Source organism: Podarcis erhardii, assembly GCF_964252035.2.
Source record: "Podarcis erhardii genome assembly, chromosome: 3".
NCBI classification, from domain to species: domain Eukaryota; kingdom Metazoa; phylum Chordata; class Lepidosauria; order Squamata; family Lacertidae; genus Podarcis; species Podarcis erhardii.
This window is the reverse complement of record NC_138507.1, coordinates 120,992,632-121,016,838: the sequence shown is the minus strand read 5'-3', so window position 1 is coordinate 121,016,838 and position 24,207 is coordinate 120,992,632. Positions and strand designations below refer to the sequence as shown.

The window sequence follows — 24,207 nt, the reverse complement described above, 5'->3', positions numbered from 1 at the left end:
CCCCCAGAAGTTGACCAGGGAACTTGGATTGGATAGCACACCCTCCAAGATTAGGGTATGACTTTCCCTGGCCTGCTGGTGGGAATCAACAATCCCTGTTCTCAGACAGTTAGTTTTTAGGCTTGAGACTTGCCTTCAATGCCCACCTGCAATATTGTGACCCAGTTGGGTTCTTCCTTGACAGATTAGAGAACTGGGCCAAAACAAACAAGATGAATTTTAACAGGGAGAAATGTAAAGTATTGCACTTGGGCAAAAAAAATGAGAGGCACAAATACAAGATGGGTGACAGCTGGCTTGAGAGCAGTACATGTGAAAAGGATCTAAGAGTCTTGGTTGACCACAAACTTGAGCCAACAGTGTGACGCAGCAGCTAAAAAAGCCAATGCAATTCTGGGCTGCATCAATAGGAGTATAGCATCTAGATCAAGGGAAGTAATAGTGCCACTGTATTCTGCTCTGGTCAGACCTCACCTGGAGTACTGTGTCCAGTTCTGGGCACCACAGTTCAAGAAGGACACTGACAAACTGGAACGTGTCCAGAGGAGGGCAACCAAAATGGTCAAAGGCCTGGAAACGATGCCTTATGAGGAACGGCTAAGGGAGCTGGGCATGTTTAGCCTGGAGAAGAGGAGGTTAAGGGGTGATATGATAGCCATGTTCAAATATATAAAAGGATGTCACATAGAGAAGGGAGAAAGGTTGCTTTCTGCTGCTCCAGAGAAGCGGACACGGAGCAATGGTTCCAAACTACAAGAAAGAAGATTCCACCTAAACATTAGGAAGAACTTCCTGACAGTAAGAGCTGTTCGACAGTGGAATTTGCTGCCAAGGAGTGTGGTGGAGTCTCCTTCTTTGGAGGTCTTTAAGTAGAGGCTTGACAACCATATGTCAGGAGTGCTCTGATGGTGTTTCCTGCTTGGCAGGGGGTTGGACTCGATGGCCCTTGTGGTCTCTTCCAACTCTATGATTCTATGATTTTTTAGAAAGAAAGAAGAAAGAAAGAAAATCCCCTTTGCTGATATGGCATCTCTACCCACCCCCCTGGCTTAGCCCTACATGGGATCCTGCCAAATCTTTTGTTTCTTCAGAGAAGAAGAAATGCCAAATTTGTATATGAGGTTGGAGTGTGGCTGGCCCCTTCTCAGTAGAAAATGGTTGTGGGACCCTTGCTCGCAATAGTCACTGAAATGTCCTATATGCGAGACTTTGCTTTCCCCCTTTTAAGTTCAGGTTCATTTAGCTCATGGGTAGGCAAACTAAGGCCCGCCTGCTAAATCTGGCCCACAGTCTGGGAATTATAATGTTTTTACATGAGTAGAATGTGCCCTTTTATTTAAAATGCATCTCTGAATTATTTGTGGGGCATAGGAATTCGTTCTGCGCCCCCCCCCCCAAGAAAAATATATAGTCTGGACTACCACAAGGTCTGAGGGACAGTCGACCGGCCCCCTGCTGAAAAAGTTTGCTGACCCCTGATTAGTTCCTTTGTCCGTGGCATTTCGCCTCCATGAGCCTTGGCAAGAGCTGCCCCATCATAGCACACAGTCAGTCGAGCTGTCTTACTTATAATCACTTATAAGCTGTCGCCTACGAAAGCTTATGCCACACTAAACCAGTTTGTCTTTAAGATGCCACAGCACTTTATATCGTCTGACTGTTGACCTAGTTAGGTTCTTGAATGCCTTTCGGTTGCAGCTAAGCCTCTCGATATCACCTCATTTGGCAATTTCTATCATCTATCTATATCATCTATCTCTCTATCTATCTATCTATCTATCTATCTATCTATCTATCTATCTCTATCTATATCATCTATCTATATCTATATCTATATCTATCTATCTCTATCTATCTATATCTATCTATCTATCTATATCTATCTATCATCTATCTATCACCTATCTATATCTATCTATCATCTATCTATCTATCTATCTATCTATCTATCTATCTATCTATCATCTATCTATCATCTATCTATCTATCTATCTATCTATCTATCTATCTATCTATCTATCATCTATCATCATCTATCATCTGTCACTCTCATCTATCTATCTATCTATCTATCTATCTATCTATCTATCTATCTATCTATCATCTATATCTATCTATCTATCTATCTATCTATCTATCTATCTATCTATCTATCTCTATCTCTATCTCTATCTCTATCTCTATCTCTATCTATCTATCTATCTATCTATCATCTATATCATCTATCTATCTATCTATCTATCTATCTATCTATCTATCATCTATCTATCATCTATCTATCTATCTATCTATCTATCTATCTATCTATCTATCTATCTACCATCTATCTATCATCTATCTATCTATCTATCTATCTATCTATCTATCTATCTATCTATCTATATCTATCATCCTATCTATCTATCTATCTATCTATCTATCTATCTATCTATCTATATCTATCATCCTATCTATCTATCTATCTATCTATCTATCTATCTATCTATCTAAAATACAGATGGGGCTATTCAGAGGTTTTGGGGGGGCAATATACATTGTGCCAGGATTGAAATGCCTCAGGGTTTTTCTGCTAGATCTCACGAATAGTAAGTAACCTGTTTTGTTGTGACAGTGACTAGAAGTTCCATCCCGGATTTTAGACTGAATTGCAGTAGTTGGTGTAGAGCCTCCTTCCTTCCTCCCTCCCTCCCTCCCTCCCTTCCTTCCTTCCTTCCTTCCTTCCTTCCTTCCCAGAAATATCCAGAAGTATTGAGATGTAAGGCTGGATATGGATGGATGATTTTGGAAGAAAAGGAACCTTTATAGAAGCAGGTGGGGGAAAGTAGCTCTACGTCCCCAAGCTTCACTGGAGTCTAGTACCCAGTAGTGCTTCTGGGTTGACTTAGCCACATTCAGTTATTAAAACTGCACCACACTATTTTTCAGCAACATTTTTCATCGGTGTTCGCAAGTTGCCCCCCATTTTCATTTGCTGTGTCCCCCACCCCTCTCTTACTGTCCATTGGAACCAGAGTTTCCCCCCTGCCCTCTGAAAGATTTTTCTGCAGTTTTGGATTGCCATTTGCACCCCAGCTGCACCCTGCAGGGACTAGCAAAGGACATCAGAAAGTTTGCATTTGGGTTCATTCATCAGCGACTTAAACTAGGAGATAAAGTGTTGGGTTGCTTTTTTTATCACAATAGCTGCATCTTCAATAATAACAAGAAACAGATACAGAAACACTTTTGTCCTAAAATAATAATAATTGGAGTAGACTTAAATTATTGCTATCTTGAGTATATAATGAATGCATTTTATTAGGACTTGCACCTTCTTTGATGTCTAGAAACTCCCAACAATGTTGCTGGTTTTAATTCTGAAGAAAATCCCATAAATTTCTGATTTGTGTAGATTGTTGAATAATGGAACAAGCCCCTCTCACTCTCCCAAGGGTGCTAAGCAATACCTTGAAGGTCTCTGCAACAGGCAGTCACATATCTCATTTGTGGAGAAAGCTTCTTCGCTTGAAGTTGAGTTTCTTCCAGCTGGGTGAGACTGGGCGCTGGGTTTGCAATGCAAGTGAGGCAGTTTTACTTCATTAATTTCCCACATGTCCTTTTGATAAATTGCTGTTCTCCAGTAGAACGTTTTGCGTGCCTTCCAGTGGTTACAAAGTGTTAGAATTTGTGCGCTTACACGATGCCATTATTATTCTATGCTTACAAGATAGCACAATTGAATGGTGTGTTTATATCTGATAAGTTCTCATTCATGGGCTTGGCTAACACCCAAAGTGTCAGGTGTTTGCTCCCTTTCTTCTGGCTTTATGCCAAGATCAAACCCAATTTTTATCTTTATAAGGACTGAACTGTTGGCTTTGTCAAGAGAGAAATTATGAATATACCACCAGAAGCTTTCAGGCTAACATAAACAAAGACAGGTCTATGCCCCATGGAGCTTTGCAGTCAATGGGAAGAAGAAACAGGGAGGGAGAAGTGAGGATAGATGTGGACAAATGTAGCTACATGTGTGTGAACTTGTGGGAATGAGAATAATGGTTTGTACCCAAAGCTTCACAGAAAAGGGTAAGTCAGGTATAAGAAGTTGTTGTTGTTGTTGTTGTTGTTGTTGTTAATACCTTTATTGTCAATGTATAACCTGTGTACAATGAAATTAACTGAGCCCACCCCCCAAACACTCAGTCTCGTTGCATTCTGTGTGCTTGTCGCACAACACACCAACTCCGAAAGTCAGTTGCACTATATTATTTTCCGTTCAGCAGCCTAACAGCCCATGGATAGAATTTTTTTTTTTAGCCTGTTGGTATGACTGATTATAGGGACGCGGGTGGCGCTGTGGGTAAAAGCCTCAGTGCCTAGGACTTGCCGATCGAAAGGTCGGCGATTCGAATCCCCGCGGCGGGGTGTGCTCCCGTTGCTCGGTCCCAGCGCCTGCCAACCTAGCAGTTCGAAAGCACCCCCGGGTGCAAGTAGATAAATACGGACCGCTTACTGGCGGGAAGGTAAACGGCGTTTCCGTGTGCTGCGCTGGCTCGCCACATGCAGCTTTGTCACGCTGGCCACGTGACCCGGAAGTGTCTCCGGACAGCGCTGGCCCCCGGCCTCTTAAGTGAGATGGGCGCACAACCCTAGAGTCGGACACGACTGGCCCGTACGGGCAGGGGTACTTTTACCTTTTTTATGACTGATTATACTTCTATATTCCCTGCCCGAGGGTAGAAGATTAAAGAGGGGCTGGCCAGGGTGTGAATTGTCCCTGAGAATTTTTCTCGCTTTCCTAAGGCAACGATCCCTTGTGATGTCATCTAGCGGGCTCAGGGGACAGTCCGTCATATCATGCGCTGTGTTCATCACCCTCTGTAAAGACTTTCTGTCCATAGCTGTCAAGCCAACGTACCACACTGTGATACAATATGAGAGGACACTTTCTGTTGTGGACCGGTAGAAGGAAGTCATCAATTGTTGTTTAACATTGTTCTTTCGCAAGACCCTGAGAAAATGGAGTCTCTGTTGGGCCTTCCTAACCACCTGAGTTATATTGTTTTTCCAAGTGAGGTCTTCGCTAAGGTAAACTCCCAGGAATTTAAAGGAAGGTTAAATTAAATTACTGAAGAAGAGCAGAGCAGGTTTGAGAAACATGGTGTATTCTTTGGGGCCTGATTGTGGAGCCTTAATCTGGGAGGAATAAACAACTTCAGTGCCCTCATGCCAAAGCTCCCTAGTTTCAACACCATGAAGGCATGAAGCACACATATTTACTATCTGCAGGCGGTGGAAAGCCTGAACGTTTTGTTTCCTCAGATGTTTGTCCTCATCTAAGCCTCAGCAACCCTTTACCCTTGATGCACTGTTTTGTAGTAAAGAAAAGGAGCTACCCATAATATATTATGACAGCCGTGGGTAGGTTCTGCCCTGCTGCTGTGGCACCAGCAACAACAACATCCTTGCAACACCACCTCTCTACCACCTGAGCAGTGAAGAACCTGCCCAGCCCCAACTAGGCCTTGAAATGTTATGGTAGGATACCTGTCCTGCTTGCTGCCACTATCTCCAAAGGATGCCACCAGTGGTTATTTAAATGATATATTTTAAGGTCTTTGGTGAAACATAATCACATGGGAGTGAGCCAAAAGTATTGGTAAATAAGTGTGGTATGAGAAGCCAGAATCCCTTGCTTGTACAGAGTTTAATTTTTTGTTGCATATAGACAATATTTTAGGTCTCCCTAGAGTGAGGGAAGTAGCTCTTATATGAACTAGTTCTTTGCCTGTATTTTTATTTACTTGCAGGTTTCATTCTTTCTCCTTACAACGAGACTAGCAAAAGCCTTTTTCAAGCAGCCTCAAGCAGTACCCAAGTATTTTCGTATAGCCTTGGAAAAAAGTATATTGGCTGTATCTGTGAATGAATTACTATGTTAAGTAACTTAATAGACTTGGGCATGACTGGAAAGCTTAGTGAATGTAGTATTACATAATCTCCTTTTTTTGTGAAGGGCATTTCTGAAAACATATTATTATCAGGAAGTTGTCCTGAAGCTTTGGCTGCAGACTCCGGGCTGTCCTTGTAGAGTTTTCTTTAATTAGGTTTTGAAGTAGACCTTGTGTTCCCAAAAACTTGAATGAAATGAAGACTTGGCTAGTCCAGAGTACATTTATCCAGATCTTTTCTTTGCTAGTAATTACTACAGGAATGACTGGAATGAAAAGCTGAAGCTTGCTGAAATTGATTTTTTTCCTCCCTTATAAACATGATGTCATGTAATGAATATATCTCAGATTGGACCAGAGTAGTATTGTAAAAAAGAAAAGAGAAAGTGAGCTTTAGCATAAATCATTGCTGTATAACCCCCTCTCCCCATACCGCCTTGCAGATACTCATTTGCGAAACTTTAATTGCATCACATACTCATTTCTTCCAGCTACAGTGGTGCCTCGCAAGACGAAAAGAATCCGTTCCGCGAGTCTCTTCGTCTTGCGGTTTTTTCATCTTGCGAAGCAACCCTATTAGCGGATTAGCGCTATTAGCGGCTTAGTGGCTATTAGCGGCTAAGTGGCTATTAGCGGCTTAGCAGCTTAGAAAAAGGGGGGGGAGCGGGGAAAAACGCAAGACTCGCAAGACGTTTTCGTCTTGCGAAGCAAGCCCATAGGGAAATTAGTCTTGTGAAGCGCCTCGAAAAACGGAAAACCCTTTCGTCTAGCGGGTTTTTCATCTTGCAAGGCATTCGTCTTGCGGGGCACCACTGTACTTGCAATACTGGAATGCCCTAGAGTCAAGACTTCAAACAGCCCCTAGTAAATGTTGCTTGAGTCTTTCCGCAAGATCTTCAGGGGATGAGATCTGAATAGCTTCTCTGGACAGTTTGTTCCATTTATTTACCAAACTGTTAGATTGTCAAAGTATGCGCCCACATGGGGTTTTTCAGGTGGATCAGAGTAGCTCCTTAGTCTAAGCTGCTGTACAGCTCACTCAGCTTGCATGGAGAGAGGCATTCTAAAGGACAAGGGGTTGTTCTGTAGCAAGTTCCCTTCTCCTTCCTTAATGTCTCGTTCAGCTTACCTATGCTCTGAAGTCACACTTACGATGGCAGTTAGGGCTGCGTGATATCCGGGTTTCAGCACTGCAGTATAAAGGTAAAGTTAAAGGACCCCTGACCATTAGGTCCAGTCGTGGACAACTCTGGGGTTGCAGCGCTCATCTCGCTTTACTGGCCAAGGGAGCCAACCTTTGTCCGCAGACAGTTTTTACCGGTCATGTGGCCAGCATGACTAAGCCGCTTCTGGCGAAACCAGAGCAGCACGCGGAAACGCTGTTTACCTTCCCGCCGGAGCGGTACCTGCTTATCTCACCTCCGTCACTGGTGTTGTGCAATGCCAGGTCTATAGGCAACAAAACCGCCACCCTGCGAGATTTCTTCACCTCGCAGGGGGTTGACCTGGCATGTGTGACTGAGACCTGGGTGCGCGAAGGGGATACTGTTACCTTACGAGAGATGGCGCCCCCGGGTTTCTCCGTCCTCCACCAGTCGCGGACTGTGGGCCGGGGGGGAGGGGTGGCGTTATTAATCCGGGAAGATTGTCCTTTCAGGGCTCTACCATCGCCATCGATCCCCGGCATTGAATGTGTTGGCCTAGTGTGGGGCTCCGAGGTGAGCTTGGCTGTCTGGCTGGTGTACCGGCCACCCAGCGCACCAGCAGCCACCCTGTCAGGCCTGCTGGAGGCGGTGGCCGGCTGGGCCTTGGAGTTCCCTAACCTATTGGTATTGGGGGACTTCAACATCCATGCTGATGCCACTCCCTCCTCGCAGGCTCTGGACCTGGTGTCTTCCATGGCGACACTAGGGCTCTCCCAGTTTGTTTCGGGCCCCACACATCAAGCAGGCCACACGCTGGATCTGATCTTTGGCATCGGTATAGATGTGATCATGTTTCCTTCGATGAAGGTGCCATGGTCTGATCACTATGCCCTGAAAGCCAGGATTGACGTTCCACCCCCACCCTGCTTGGGTGGCGAGCCAATTTGGGCTCGCCCGCAAAGGCTGATGGACCCTGATAGATTCCGTCAAGCCTTGCGGGACCTTTCTCCCCCTGGCGACTCATTGACTGAGCTTGTTGAGGCCTGGAATACCCAGCTCCTGGCAGCCATCAATGAGATCGCACCTAAGCGCCCTCTGCGACCCCGCAGAAACCGGGCTCCCTGGTTTACCGAGGAGCTCCGGAAAATGAAGCGGGACCTCAGACGGCTAGAGCGAGTATGGCGGGGTGCCCGTGACGGAGCCTCAAGAACATCTTATAGGGTTTTTATGAAAACCTATGAGATGGCAGTGAAGGCCGCTAAGAAGTCTTACTTCTCGGCCTCCATTGCATCCGCTAGCTCTCGCCCGGCGCAATTATTTAGTATAATTCGGTCTTTAACGTCCCTCGAAGGACAGCCAAATTTAAATAACAATTTGACACACAGCTGTGAGGCATTTGCGAGCTTTTTTGCGGAGAAGGTCTTGTTGCTCCGCCATGACCTCCCTGCCAATTTGGATACAATAAAGGAACTGGAGGCCCCTCGACTGCCCTCGGGTTCAGTATTGGACCACTTTGACCGGATATCCCCAGCCGATGTGGACAGACTCCTCCGAGCTGGAAAGCCCACCACATGTCCTCTCGACCCGTGCCCGTCCTGGCTGATTAGAGCGTGTCCAGACGAGGTGCGGGCCCCCCTGGGGGATATCATCAATCTGTCCCTTGGCACCGGGACATTCCCAGGGGAACTGAAGGAGGCAGTGGTGCGCCCGCTCTTAAAGAAAACATCATTAGATCCCTTAGATCTATCCAATTACCGCCCGGTTTCGAATCTTCCGTTCCTGGGTAAGGTGATTGAGAGAGCGGTTGCTGAACAGCTTGGTAGGTTTCTGGATGAAACATCGGCTCTGGATCCATTCCAGTCCGGCTTCCGCGCTGGTCATGGGACTGAGACGGCTCTGGTCGCCCTAACAGATGATCTCCGCAGGCAGCTGGATCGAGGCGGGTCGGGGCTGCTGATTCTTCTAGACCTGTCAGCAGCCTTCGACATGGTCGATCACGAACTCCTGGACCACCGCCTTGCCGACGTGGGGATCCAGGGCACAGTCCTTCAATGGCTGCGCTCGTTTCTCTCCGGTCGGGGACAGAGGGTGGCGCTTGGGGGGGAATTGTCATCCCGCCACTCCTTGGTGTGTGGTGTGCCCCAGGGTGCAATACTCTCCCCAATGCTTTTTAACATCTTTATGCGCCCCCTCGCCCAGCTTGTCCGGAGTTTTGGGCTGGGCTGCCATCAGTATGCTGATGACACCCAACTCTATCTGTTGATGGACGGCCACCCGGACTCTGCCCCAGACACACTGATCAGATGCTTGGAGGCTGTGGCTGGATGGTTACGTGGGAGCCGGCTGAAGTTAAATCCTTCGAAGACAGAGGTCCTCTGGCTGGGACGGGACGACAGGGGGCTGAGGGGGCAACTCCCATCTCTTGCGGGGGTGCAATTAGTGCCAGCACCGTCCGTTAAGAGTTTGGGTGTAATCTTCGATACCTCCCTCTCCATGGAGGCGCAGATTGCAGCTATAACAAAGGCGGCATTCTTTCATCTCCGCCAAGCTAAGCAGTTGGCTCCTTACCTCTCACGCCCTGACCTAGCCACTGTGATCCACGCGACGGTCACCTCCAGACTGGATTATTGTAACTCGCTCTACGTGGGGCTGCCCTTGAGACTGACCCAGAAACTCCAGCGGGTGCAAAATGCTGCAGCGAGACTCCTTACGGGGTCTTCGCTTAGAGATCACATTCATCCGGTGCTATACCAGCTGCACTGGCTCCCGGTGGAGTACAGGATCAGGTTTAAGGTGCTGGTTTTAACCTTCAAAGCCCTATACGGCTTAGGGCCCTCGTACCTACGGGACCGCCTCTCCTGGTATGCCCCACAGAGGAACTTACGATCTTCAAATAAAAACATCTTGAAGGTCCCAAGCCACAGAGAGGTTAGGCTGGGCTCAACTAGAGCCAGGGCTTTTTCGGCTGCGGCTCCAACCTGGTGGAACGCTCTCTCACAAGAGACAAGGGCCCTGCAGGACTTGACATCTTTCCGCAGGGCCTGCAAGACAGAGCTGTTCCACCTGGCCTTTGGTCAGGGCGCAGCCTGACTCCCTCCTCTGGCAATCTTTACAAAACTTTAGTTTATGGTTGCCATCAATTTTGATTTTAATTCATTTTAATCCATTTTTATACTGTTTTATAATGCTGTACTGTTTTAGTGTTGTTAGCCGCCCTGAGCCCGGCTTCGGCTGGGGAGGGCGGGATATAAATAAAATTTATTATTATTATTATTATTATTATTATTATTATTATTATTATTATTATCTACTTGCACCAGCATGCTTTTGAACTGCTAGGTTGGCAGGAGCTGGGACCAAGCAATGGGAGCTCAATGGGAGCTCAATGGGAGGTCGCGGGGATTCAAACCACTGACCTGATCGGCAAGCCCTAGGCTCAGTGGTTTAGACCACAGCGCCACCCGCATCCCAGCTAAACATCACTGTACCAATATATCACTACGACTCAAATAAGGATGAAGCTATGTAGAGGCTTTGGCTGGCTTCACGGTTTTCTCCACATCGTGACTTCTGCATACTGGTTGCGTACACACACACATGATTTGCAATATTTTGCCAGGTCGGAAATTATGAAACCTATATCACAATATGGACTTCAAATCAGTTTTGGATGATACAGTGGTACCTCTGATTGCAAACGGGATGTGTTCCGGAGCCCCGTTCACAACTTGAGCAGAATGCAACCCGCGTCTGCACGTGCGCGGGTCGTGATTTGCTGTTTCTGCGCATTCGCGTGAAGTCATTTTGCGCATCTGCGCATGCGCGAGCAACGAAACCTGGAAGTAACCCTTTCCGGTACTTTCGGGTCACTGCGGGACGCAACCTGAAGCAAACAACACAAGAGGTATGACTGTATATTGATATATCGCCCAGCTCTAATGGGAATTTTTCTCTCAGCTAGCTTGCAGAGTTCTCAGCGAGGGGCGTTTACTACTAGGGAAAGTTTTTTTATATATAAAAAAGTCCCCTTGGGGAGGCACACGTCCTGTGCGTTTTGAAGAAGAGGCCTTTCTGAGCAAAGTGCTTTCAGTTCTGTTTTCCCCCTGCCTTCTCTCTGTCTCCTCCTTCTCTGGAGGCCAGCATGGCTGGAGGGAGTGGTGCAAAAAAGAGCACTCTCTGGGATTCACAGCGATCATGTGGCATCTTCTGTTCTCCAAGGCAGAGGGATGCTTGATAAGATACGGAGACCAAAGCCTTTTCGCACTTGAGAAATCCCTACTTGCTCTTCATGCTTGTGTCACATAGACCAGTGGACAGAAAGAAGAAGGTAGGCCCTGCCAAGGAAGGATTTTTATTGGGTGGGAAATGCTGCTTTTCCAAGTGGTCCTCTGTGAAGGATTCCAGAATGCCACAGAACCGTATCTGGACTGCTGAGTCTTGCTTCCTCTTTGTGGTTGAGAGAGTCTCTTCTTTTATGTTCAAACCGGAACTCGCACGAATGTCGCCTGCCCCATTTCTTGGCCCCAAACAGTAGCAACAGATACCTGCAGAGTATCGTATCAGGTCAGAATAAAATACTGTGATTTGAACGTTTTAAAAGCAGTATGATTTTTAGAACCATACGCAGGTTGGTTTAACAGCAACTTCAGAAATAGATTCTGCAAACAGCTCAAACACATGTTAAAAGGGTGACTGGAAGAGAAATCCTCTTCTAGTGCTTTCTAAATGGTATCATCATTCACTGCTTTTTATTATGGAATCACAATGAAGCCTGAAAAAAATTCTCATCCATGTGTCTGAGCTCCGTAGAAAGCACAATATTTAAGGGGGGAAACCTGCCCCAATTTTTAATTCATATTATTTAGTCAAAGCATTGCTACCCTGCTTTTCAGTTTAAAGAATTTCCAAAGCAGTTTACAATTTTAAAATAGTAATTACAAATGATTTTTTTAAAAAATAATTTCCGCTTCACTGAAAGCACTGAAATTAGGGACACAGTAAGGCAACATTTTGGAAATAGAAACTGGGGTGGAATCTATACACATATAAAAATGCTGTGAAAATGCTTTTTTAAAAAACGTTTTGAAAAATACATTGAATTTGGCATAGCCCTCTATTGTCACATTTGTATATTGCACTTTACAACATGTTTAAAACGTTTTATTTGCAGCTGTATAGCTGAATCCTGAGTAAAGCTATATGATCTTTAGCCTGGTAGCCATGGTATTGGTAAGAGTCTTTAAACAGTCAAGATTCAGAAGTTGTCATTTTGGTGTGGTGATCTTGAGACAACAACCACTAGTGAAAAGAGCAAACCGTTCCAGGATGTTTGAGGCATGATCTCTGAAGACTCTTGGGCCATTCACTGATAATTTTATTTCTTTATCGAAATGTCATTAAGAACTGACAAGGAAAATCCACTGAAATTCTAGTAGTATCTTACTTTGTATGTGATTACTCTTCTTAGGTTCCCAAACAGAATTCTCCTCTTTTATATAAATGCCGTGGTTTGTATCCAACTATGTTACACTCCGAGTAGACCAGTTGCATTTAATGGACCTAAGCTCATCAGTCCATTTTCAATTACTCTCTAGTCTGAGTAGGACTAATGTTGAAGAGAACCTTTGCAGTTCTTAAAATAGATTTATATTCCCAGAAGTCATTTATGCCTTCTTCACATCCAGATGTGTATGTTTAGTACTGCAGTCTTAATTTAGTTTAAAATTCTAATGTAAGATGCTATTCTGTATCTGTCTATAGATGTGGATATAGCTATAACTATAGATACAGTGGTGCCTCGCAAGACGAAATTAATCTGTTCCGCGAGTCTCTTCGTCTTGCGGTTTTTTTGTCTTGCGAAGCACGGCTATTAGCGGCTTAGCGGCTATTAGCGGCTTAGCGGCTATTAACGGCTTAGCGGCTTTAAGAAAAAGGAAACAAACTCGCAAGAACTCGCAAGACGTTTCGTCTTGCGAAGCAAGCCCATAGGGAAATTCATCTTGCGGAACGACTCAAAAAACGGAAAACTCTTTCGTCTAGCGAGTTTTTCGTCTTGCGAGGCGTTCGTCTTGCGGGGCACCACTGTAATGGTTTGGTTGTATTCTTTAGGAGCTGCTGAATGCATGTTAGTTTTTCTGAACAGACAACAAGTAGCCTTCATGATATTATGTATGTAGCCCTTGTGAAGGTAGAAAGCTTTTTATTTTTTAACAGAAATTCAACAGGGTTAGCTTTTCTGGCATGAAGCTTCAGGTTCTGATTTCACTGTGTGTTTTGCAGCTGTTTCAGTGTGCAGAATCTCTGGCTCCAAGAATGTTAGGCTTAAAAAAACCCACTTGTGAGCCAACCAGTCCACACACACTAAAGGAATCTGTGACATGATAACTAAAGGAGAGTTAGGAGGTGCCAAAGTGAAAGCGGTAGTGGAGGATGGGTTTCAAAACATGAGTTGAAAAGGTGGCAGATAATCACGGTGTTTTATTCTTTGTTCAACCTGGAATAGTTAACTACTATATTAGTGAGATGCAATAGCCCTTCAGGCCTTCTGTGTTCATACCAGAAGGTCAACATACCAGAAGGAGGCTGAGGAGCAAGGTAAATATCAATATATAATAGAGAAAGCATATTGAGAGTGGAGCTGTGGAAGTCTTTGTGGCTGGAGAATTGAGGTTTGGGTGTGGGAAACCCTGATTTGAGTTCAAGTTCACAGGGAGATGGTAACTTGAGTTTCCGTGGAAGTCACAATTTTTTAGCCAAAACTTCTTTGCAGGGGAGCTGTGAAGTTTAATCCATTCTGAGCTCTTGGGAGGAAGGTATTGACGAGCAGTTAGTAAAAAGAGAGGACATCAGTTTGTAGATGTGAAATCGTCTTATCTGATTAGGACTGGGAGTATATTATCAGACGGAACGTTTCTGCAAATCTACATCTCCTGTGCTTTGATTCCTCCATTCTTTTCACTGTGGAGGATAAGAAGAGTCCGACCAAATTATCCCAAACTGGTTTTGAGCTTGCAAATGTGCATATGGATAAAAGTTAAAGGGAGTCAGTGTAGGCAATAATCAAAATGGCATAGAGGTAAATAGGTGCCAGCAGTGAAATTAATGTATTTTATAGCCTTGTTTAATCTGAAATCGCTCCAGTCTCCTGTTACGAGCGCTTAGAGACCTGTGTTTCTGGGCTTCTCTCCTTGCTACGCTGTCTTTCTGTTTTCACGGTTTAGGCAAAATCCTGCTGATTCCAGAACCGCTATCCAAGTTTGTCAGATGGATGTTGCTTTAGCGAAAGAGTGTTTTCAATGGCTGACATTTCCCCCCTCAAAACCGGGCCATTTAATGAGCGAGTTGAACCAGCGGAAAAGTTGTATGATTCCTTCCAAAATACTTCCTTTTGTTAAATTCTGCGCACGCACACAGTAAAGCGTGTTGTATAAACTGGCTGAATTGATCCATAAAACATTAAGTCTTTCATAATAGCGATGGCCCTTTCCCCTCCATACTCGACCAGTTCCATCATATTTGTTTCTTAACCCAAACAACGCCCCCAGGCTGAGACAATTCATCTCTTGAGCCAGCTGCCTTGCTTTGTTTGCCTAGACATGGGTCTGCCAAAGTACAGTAGACTGGATATTTCTGCCTCCTTCCAAGAACAATATGGATTCTACATCACCTGCAGATATGGGGAAAGTAAGATGTATCGTTTTTCTGTTGCGTTGGCTTCCTGTTGCACGATCTGAGCGTCGCTCCACCACTGGCTGATGTCTTGCTTCTCAGTTTCAGAGACGGGGAGTAAAGTGTGGCCTCACAGTGACAATTACTGTGGCGAGTTGTCCCAGTAACAGGGCGCAATCTTAAGTGTTAGCTCAGCTCTGAAATCTATATGAATTGGAACACATTTGGATGTAGCCTCCCAGTGCTCACTTGGTCTCCTTTCCAGCGTAGCTTAATAGCCTCTTTCTCCCTGATGTGCTAGCTGTCAGTGTGCAGGGACTTCTTCCTTCACAAATTCAGTTCTCCACCCTGTCATCTGGAATGAAGAAAGGCCTCTACTATGTGGTTCTGCTGACTGTTCAGAGCAAAGTTCAGAGTCCTGGGTCCTTTTTATTTTCTTTTTCTCATACACTTGTGAAGCCACAGAACTGCCTTGTACTACCCAGTGGATGATGGAAAAACCAGCAGCCATAGGGAGCATTTAGTTTCATTTTGTCTCACTCTGAAATGTGGTGCGTTCTTACTTATTTTATTCTCACTTTTTTCTGCGGTGCTTGGTTCCTCCCCCCGTTCCTCTTTTTGCTCGACTAGCTTCTTGTGTGCAGAGACTGTAGCATGTATGACCATCCTATTTGTGGTGTTGTGTAATGCCCGGTCATTCCAGCATTTGACTTTATGTAACATTTTAATTATCTACACACACACACACACACACACACACACACACACACACAGAGGAATTGCTGCAGTTTCACAACCTCAGCTCACTGTTTCAGGCATGAAACCAAGGTAGGCTCTTACTCCTTCCTCAATGTTGGGGCTTTTTCACTATGATGGCAACCACTGTAGAACAACGGCAGCAGTAAACAGTTTGTTGTACTCCCCTTGTTTAATAATAATAATAATAATAATAATAATTTATTTATACCCTGCCCATCTCATTGGGTTTCCCCAGCCACTCAGGGCAGCTCCCATCATCATCATCATCATCATCATCACCATAAACAACGATAAAACATCAAACATTAATAACTTCCCTAAACTGAACTGCCTTCAAATGTCTTCTAAAAGTCAGATAGTTGTTTACTGCCTTGACATCTGGTGGGAGGGCGTTCCACAGGGCAGGTGCCACCACTGAGAAGGCCCTCTGCCTGGTTCCCTGTAACCTCACTTCTCGCAGCGAGGGAACTGCCAGAAGGCCCTTGGTGCTGGACCTCAGTGTCCGGGCTGGACGATGGGGGTGGAGATGCTCCTTCAGGTATACTGGGCCGAGGCTGTTTAGGGCTTTAAAGGTCAGCACCTTGAATTGAATTTTACACTGAGGAATGCTTTTGAGCTCTGACTTCAGTGTCCAAATGCTGAGCAGTAGTGGCAGAGTTAGTATAACTTTAGACAGGCCAACTGTAGCTGGCTTCAGGTCTGCTGCTTCATCATCTTGCAAGTTGTGTGACCACTTTTGGCAAATCTCTTTCACCAGGTACTGTTCGGGCTTATTTTTGCAGGAACAGCTTCTCAAGTTAAAAAAATAGGGAATGAATGCAACTCAGCTGAGAAGAATGGGAACTTTTTACAAATTATTTAAAAAGACAACAAAATGAATTGGACTCCTTGGCAGGTTTTGAATAAACATACACAAATTTATTGATTTTTAATATAGTAGATAGATAATACAAGGATTTATACAAATTTATAATATGCAGAGAATAATATGTGTGGAGAAAGAGAGAGGAGCTGAGGGAAGTCTCTGGGGGGAGGTGGAAAAAGGGGGGAAATGATGAATATGATAGGTTTTGATATTTTGACATGTTGAAATGGTTAATATTTTTTTTTTAAAAAAAAGAATGCAACTCAGCTGAAAGGCCTTATTCTAGCTGCGTGTCATGGACTGGTTGGACGCAGAGGAAAGGTGGGAGGAACCAGCAGGGGAAAGACCAAGGGAAGAAGGCTGAGAGCCCAGGGAGTGGTGGTGGGATGATGATGAGCCGTCTGAGGGAAACGAGGGAGCAGGCTGAGCAGGAGTGTCGGAAGCTGGAGAGATAACAGGGCTTAGGGAGCAGGGAGAGTCTGTGGCAGAGAGAAGTCCGGACTCAGAGGCAGAAGATGAATCAGGGGAGGAGGGAGGCCGAGAAGCAGAGATGAGTTGGGCTGGTGAAGAGTCCTGGGTGTCTCCCCCTCCTGCTGTGACAAGCTCCCTCCCCACATGGTCTCCCAGAACCAGAAGAGGCATGAAAAGGGCAGAGGAGAGGTTGGCTGCTTGGAGGCTCAGTCTCCATTTGTTTGGGAAAAGTGCAAGGTATAATACTTTTTTATATTTTTGAAAATGTTACCTATCATAACCGTGAAGACTGACTTTGTATTTGCACATTTTAATTAGCTCCAGTTCCTGTAGCAAACAAGTGTCTCTGTTAAAATATTTTTCTTTGCAGGCGGAATCAGTTTCTAAGTGCATTTAATTATTATTTTTTCTTTTTTTCCTACCTGAAAGACAGTAATTTGGATGCCTTTTGCTTTTTAAATCTTAAATAATAAGTAAATTTTGCATTCTTCCTTTTATTTTGCCATTTTGGTGGTGGCAGAGACACAACTACTCCTGTGTGTTTGTGCTCCCAGAATCTTGCCTAACTGAATGATCTCTTCATGGTTTGTCAGTTTTTTAAGTGGAAGCATTTCAGCTGAAAATGGCACAAAAGGATTGCTGTAATGTATGTTGTTTTACTTTTGTTTTAATAGCCAACTGGTCTATTTCCTGCTTAGGCAAATCTTGGCTAATGGGGGGGCCACATAGGAAAAGCCCACATGCCAGATCTCAAAACTGCAGAGGGGAAATAAAAAAACAAGGCTAAAAATATGTGCCTCCAGATCGAAGGCTTGACAGGTATTAGTGAACTCAGGCGCACTTTTCTCTTGTGATCTTTACCTGTTGCATGTCTGATACGGGAGGGGATGTCTAATCTCAGAGTCAGAACACTGGAAGTGACAAGTTTATAGCTCCAGCCGTTGCAGAGAGTCCTGTGTTGAATGCACACACCATCCTCAACCCCTCCACCCCCTTCCCCAGTTGTTGTGGAAGGTTTTGTCTCTGCTGTAATCCCCATGGGACCACCAAACAGTTGTTTAAACTCCCTGAAGTACAAAAGCAATTTGAGGGGCTGGTGGAAGGCAAAATACAGATGAAATGGAAACTCAGGAAATAGAAGCATGTACAAATGGATGGCAAGCTTCCTTTTCAGTAGCTCTTGCAAAGCCCCAGATGGCTGAAAAGAAAAGAAAAGAAAAGAAAAGAAGTGTTTCTGTGTAGGGTGTTAGGATGGAAATACTCATATATGTACAGGCGCTCCTGCCCCCACTTATGCAGGGGTTATGTTCTGAGCCCCTGCACGCATAAGTGAAATTGCATAAAGGGGGGGCACCCTCTAAAAAGCCCCAAAATGCTATTTGTTGCTCTCCAGCTCTCTCTCTCTAATCCAGCCCAATATATCTAGAGTTGAAACTCTGGGGCTGGCTGGAGGACGCATGGGACAGCCGCTGCTGCTGCTGCACTACCCTGTGTGTCAGCTGTTAGGCGGAGAGGCTGAGCAGTCTAAACAAAGCCCCGCTGCACCTCAGGTCTCTTTGGGGCTTCCTCCACCCTCATCAATGCCCTCTTCAAGCTCTGGGGAAGGTCTCCTTGTGAGCTAGGAGGGCTTTCCAGCTCTCTCCCAGCATTTCCTGGTATGATTCTATTTATTTATTTGTTTGTTTGTTTGTTTGCTTGTTTGTTTCCCGGCACCACGCATATATGTGGTTGCACATAAGTGGGAGGATGCCTGTGTGTGTGTGTGCATGTGCATGTGCAAAATTCCGGATTCTTTCACTGCCCTATGAAAGCTTTTAAAAACCAAGGAGCCAGGGACCTGGGAAGCTTTACAAAACTGATGCCCCTTAATCTCTAAGGGCACCTGTGGGACTCCAGAATAATGCAAAGCATCTGTTCATGAAGCACACTTCAATGATAGGAGCAAGAGAAGAGCCCAGCCCAGCCCACGTGCCGTGAGCAATGTGAGCGAAGGGAAGTGGGTTAGGCTGCCAGGCAGACTTGTCTTTGGATCTCCATGGCAACAGAAAGGAATAGGTGGATCACTGTCTTGAGAAATGCCTGCTGGTGGTCTTGGTACATTCTCGATTTCTCCTCTTATTCCTTCCTCTCCCCTTTTCCACCCACTGTGCCTGACATAGCCCACTGCCTTGCCAGGTTCTTAATTGGCGAGGGCTAATAACCACATAGAGAAGCATGCACTATTTTCCAGGGCTGGTTATTAGATCAGCAGATGCTGTGGGGAGTATTTATTAGAGCATGCCATGTTAGTAATCCCAAGGTGTAATTAGACTTGCAGATTTCTCCTGCTTCCACAGAGCTTGATAACATGCTCCAGATGCTTAGACGGCGTGTGTGTTCATGGTGGTGGTCAGCCGATTAGACATTTTGCACCGTGCTTCTTGTCAGCAGTAAGATGCTGTTAGCTAACCGAGTCTTTGGGATTGATTCTTAGATTGCTTGTGTGGGAAGGAATATTGCTTTGTGCAAGGTGCCTACGCCATGCCTTAAGTTTCTCTCGAGCCTTTGTTGTTTTAATCAGTTGGCATTGACCTTCCATCCCCTGTAGTGCCTTCTCTTTAAAGCGTTCTTCTAATTGCTCTCTACTCAAACATCATTAAAACATTAGGAAATTGCAACCTGCGCTCCCTCTTGAATTGCAATGTCTGCGTAAAGGCTGAAACCCCAATTATTGTTCTCTTGGAAAGATTATGATTATTAAATTACTTCTCTAGCATTTTTCTGGCTACACAACTTTAGCGGTTTTATTTATCTAACTTGCGCACCACTTCTTCCTCCAACAGTGGCTTTTGTAGGCTTCCCAAGATGTCTCGCAGCCAGGCAACTGGTGCATTAGCAGAGCTGCATTGAGTGCTCTGGTCCATTCCTTACTCTTCTCTCCTTAATGTTATTTGTGTGACCTCCAAGAGGATGATGACCCAGGAAGGCTGAGGACCCAGGAAGGCTGCCTAAATAGTAATTTTTAAAATTCCTGTTAAGGACTAATATTGGGAACAGAAACCAAGTGGGTTCTACATGATGCCAGGAACACCCAGGCAGACTTTCCTATCATTCTGCCTTGTCTTCCTGGGTTGACATCACCCTTAGGCCACTGACTTCCCAGGACCTGCTCCTGCCAAGGCCCTCTGAGCAAAAGAATGGGCTGTGCAGTTGGATTTGTTTTCTTAGTTCCCCTGGCAGCAGCAGGCATATGGACAAAGTTAGAAGGGGACTTGTTGTACGCTTTTGCAAAACGATTCAAACTTTTTCTCAACTTGGTACAGTGCTTTCCCCCCCTTTTCTTTTAAACATTCCACAGCATTCCTAGCTCCTAGAAGTCTCCACTTTTCTAGCCACCCCCCACCCCTTTCATAGGTAGCGTAATTTGCTGGCTTAAGGCCACCTACTGAACTTCGTATTTACGGAGGCTTTGAATTTGGATCCTCAACATGGTGCCTAATTGGCTGTAACAGCATCTTGCGGTCAAATGCATGGCAAAGCCGACTTGTGGTCAGATGAAGTTTCATCATGTCACAAGAAAAGCAGGAAAAAAATGACAGCCTGTTTCCAGCAATGAAGGACTGATAAGACAGAAGGATGGAGCAATCGGATGACTGCGTTCCTATGTGGTTAGCCGTTTCGTGATTTGCACTGGCCATGTTTTCAAGGCCAGTTTTTGTCACTGTGAGATTTTGCCCAAATTTGGAACGGATTGGGTGTGGTCTTTTGGGACAGGAAAGTTTCAGGTTTGCACAATGTGAACAACAAGATGCCTTCTGAAACGGTGGCTCTGAGAAATCTTTGAAGTGTGGGTTGAGCCAAGTGTGGGTTGAGCCACATTCCCAGCATGTTTGAGCATTTGGAAGACAAAAATGATTATATATGGCAGCAGTTGAAAACACCAGGTTTGGTGGTAATGGAGCTTGCGGATAGTGCCGGTTTGTTCAGATCTGCTCCCTTTAAGGGCACCTCAGCTCATCTTCCTAGGGCAGCTGTCTCGCTGCCCTAACCTCGGGACAACAGTCCCTTCCTTTTTCAGTTGAGGTTGGGTGGGGAAATGGAAGTTCTAAGTGGATTTGATCCTCATGGTCTAATTCGGCCTTTGCCAACTTGGTGTCCTCCAGGGGTTTCAGACTAAAATTCCCCATCAGCCCCACCCAACATGGCTGTGCTGATAAGAGTTGTCCCAAACATCTGGAGGATAACAGGATGGCAAAGGTTGACCTAAAATTCGCCATTTTAGTAAACTAAGGAAAAAAGCCACTAGCTTAGTGACAGAGCACATGCTCTACCTCCTCATGTATGGGGAACCTTTGCTGCTGTCATTCGGCAACACCTGCTTGAGTTTAAAGGATTTGGGGCATCAGGGCTGGAGAGCTACTGTTGATCAGACCAGTGGAGAATACTGGGTGAGAAGGAAGCATGTTCTCCAAGATATAGTGAGTGCATCTGTTTATATGACTCAGGAAGGTGTAGTCAGGCAGTAGCATCATTTCAGTGTTGCCGAGCACAGCACTGATGGCAGATACACCAGCTGAAACATTTAAGATGACAGATTTTGCTTATTCCAAGGCCTGGGTTCTTTATGATTTGTCTTAGAAGGTTTTTAGGCTGCCTTACAATGTGTTGCATAATTGACTTGAGCAAGCCGCCCTATCAGACAATCCTTATAAGTAAAAGTAATTAGGAATGTTGTTTCAAACCAGTTGAGCTCTTTAAAGGTCAAGAGTGTTGGCATGCAGCTGAAGTGTTGGTAATACTAGCTGAGTAGCTTTGCTTGGGAGTAGTAATATTGGTTTGAGGCAAGAGAGGAATTAAGGGCTTGGAGTCACTATTTGCAAGAATGTGATCTCATTAAAGAGTGGGAACCTTGACAAGCCAACATATTGAAGCCCCTGTGTTTTCTCTAAAAAGGAGAAAAGACACCATATGCAGCATTTGATACCTCTAATTATCAGGCAAGCTGATTGCTAATTAACAGCTGAAATCGCATAGTTTTAAAATATATGTTTAAAACCATTTTTGGCAGGTTCCAAAATTACTGCTGCTAACCATTTAAAAAGAACATTTAACATTTCACAGTGTCTTATCTCATTAATTTCTGTATCTGCTCTGTGAATTCCAACTTTATTGTTCTCCACTGTTATAGGTGAAGAACTGAGGTTAAGTGATAATTACTTGCTTAAGGCCACACAGTGTGCCGTAGATTTTAATCCTTGGGAACCATGTCCAAGGCCATGTTGCTGTCTGCCGCATCTCACTGGAACATACTTTCTCAGCTTCTCCTAAAGGAGAAAATCTGTGTAGCCTTTTGGTTGGGGGATGCATCTAAAGTAACTGGAGTGGCCAATTTCAGTTTTGAAATATTATGTGATATGAAGGTGCCTTATAGGGAGTCAGAAAAGTGACAAAATGGGGGAAATCACTATTGAGATGAAAGGAAGAAAGAGGAACTCCCAGATGTTAGAAGAGTTATTTATTTCAGGACTGATATATTTCAGAATAAACCTTATTCAGGGTCATGTTTTAGTATAGCAAATTCTTTTACTTTCAAGAGTAACATGAAATGTCTTGGGCCTGAACTTAAATCTTCCTTCTGCAAATCCTGGGGATTGAATCTAGGATATTTTATTTATGCAGAGTGTGTGCCCTACTGCAGAGAAATGAACCTTACTTTCCATCCTTATTCCAGGAAGACCCCATGCTGGCAAATAATATTGTAGGGATTGGCCCTGACCAGCTACTTTTGTCAGGAATGGTGTTTTCTTTCTTTCAACTGTACTTAAAGCAAAATTCATATGCCATGAATTAGGCAAACGAAATGGAGACTCATGCTCAGCCATGTGCTACTACAGTGTGTGGTCCATATGCAAGGCAGGTAGTTTCATTCATGGACATACTGGTTATCAACAGTTGACATAAATTCTTTTAATTTGTCACTTCTGATCTTAGTTGTCTTGTTCTTCAAATAGGAAATTAGTGGGTTAATTGTGCAAGGAGTGGGAAGAGGGGAGAGAATAGGACCCTTATTTCCAATCTTATCCGTGTTAATTCTATCAGCCATTTCCATAAAAAGTTATAGGATTGCACTCTCTGTATTATAAGGGAAGAGTTCCATGCTTTCTCCATGCTGCATGCACTTTAATAAATCCTCTTTCTGCACTTCACTGTTGTCTGCAGCCTGTAATTTGTGAGTGTTCCACACCCTGTAGATTTTAGGAGCAAAATTCAGTTGTTATGCTTGGACAATTGGAAGTCTGTTGGCGAAAGAGTGAGCTTTTCAGGGCTTGAAACAATGGAAGAGTACTAAATTACATATAGGGCCCATAGGCCCATTACGACTTGCCATGATGGGAAGTTATTCTGTTGTGGTGCATCCAGCTGCCAGATAGGTTCATAGGACTGGTCAGAACCTGTGGTCTTTGTTCCAGCTGTGGGGCTATTCCCCCTCCCCACCGAGAAATCCTTGGTTGTAGCAGCCTTGCAGCAGCGGCAGCAATATTTCTCTGTGTGCCACCACTTCTTCCCCAATATACCCATCTGCCTTCCCTGTGGCTAATGGCAGAGCTCGTGCTTTATGTGAAGAAGGCCCCATGCTCAGTCCTGCCAATCTCCAGCCCTACTGGTTCATACCAAGACCAAGGAAGGTTCCCTGCAAGATGAAAGCTCATTGTTATATAACTGCCCCATAAAGAAGTCGGAACAAATCCTCAGTAAAGACCAGATATAACCTCCATGAAGACTTTGTTTAAACAAATCTGGATGAAAGTTGAATAAGGGGGTCTAGAGAAGCCCTTATGCTGAATCAGACCATTGGTTTATCTAGCTCAGTATTGTCTGCATTGATTGGCAACAGTTCTCCAGGGTTTCAGGCAGGGAACATTCCCAGCCCTCCCTGCACACGCAAGTGATTGAGCCTGGAACCTTCTGCATGCCAAGCAGATGCTTTGCTACTGAGCTACAGATCTTTCCAGATACTTAGGAGAAGCTCATAGGGAGGACAAGAGGAAAACAGCCCTAGTCTGTTGTTCCTGTAATGACTAGTATACCTATATTCGACTCTTAAGGTGCCATCAAATCAAATGTGCCCCTTGGTTTCCAGAACCTTGAAACAAAACAAAAAAGTATTTGCTGGCAGACGTAAATGTGTCATTGAACGTAATGCGCACCTTAATTTTTGCAACGTAATTTGGCTCAAAAAAAGGTGAGCAAAATGCGGTAGTTGAGCAGCTTGAGACTTTGCTAGAATGCATGTTTTGGATCGATGGTGCCAACCATCCCCACCCACCAACAGAACATTTCAACAGGATTTGAAAAGCTTGAGGGGGAAGAACTCCCTGGTGGGGTTCTT

The 24,207-nt window shown here is 44.8% G+C and overlaps 1 protein-coding gene and 1 long non-coding RNA gene across 5 annotated transcripts in view; both read left to right on the top strand.

Moving 5' to 3' along the window:
• Nucleotides 1-24,207, top strand: part of LOC309338155 — a 309,599-nt gene that overhangs the window by 13,528 nt on the left and 271,864 nt on the right. Inside the window, exon 2 of the long non-coding RNA XR_014154768.1 lies at nucleotides 12,860-13,164. This is a non-coding gene — a long non-coding RNA (uncharacterized lncRNA). The remainder of the gene's footprint in view (nucleotides 1-12,859; nucleotides 13,165-24,207) is intronic.
• The window catches only part of NCOA1 (nuclear receptor coactivator 1), a 304,047-nt gene that overhangs the window by 93,626 nt on the left and 186,214 nt on the right, over nucleotides 1-24,207 (top strand). The gene's annotated exons all lie outside the window — the stretch shown is intronic.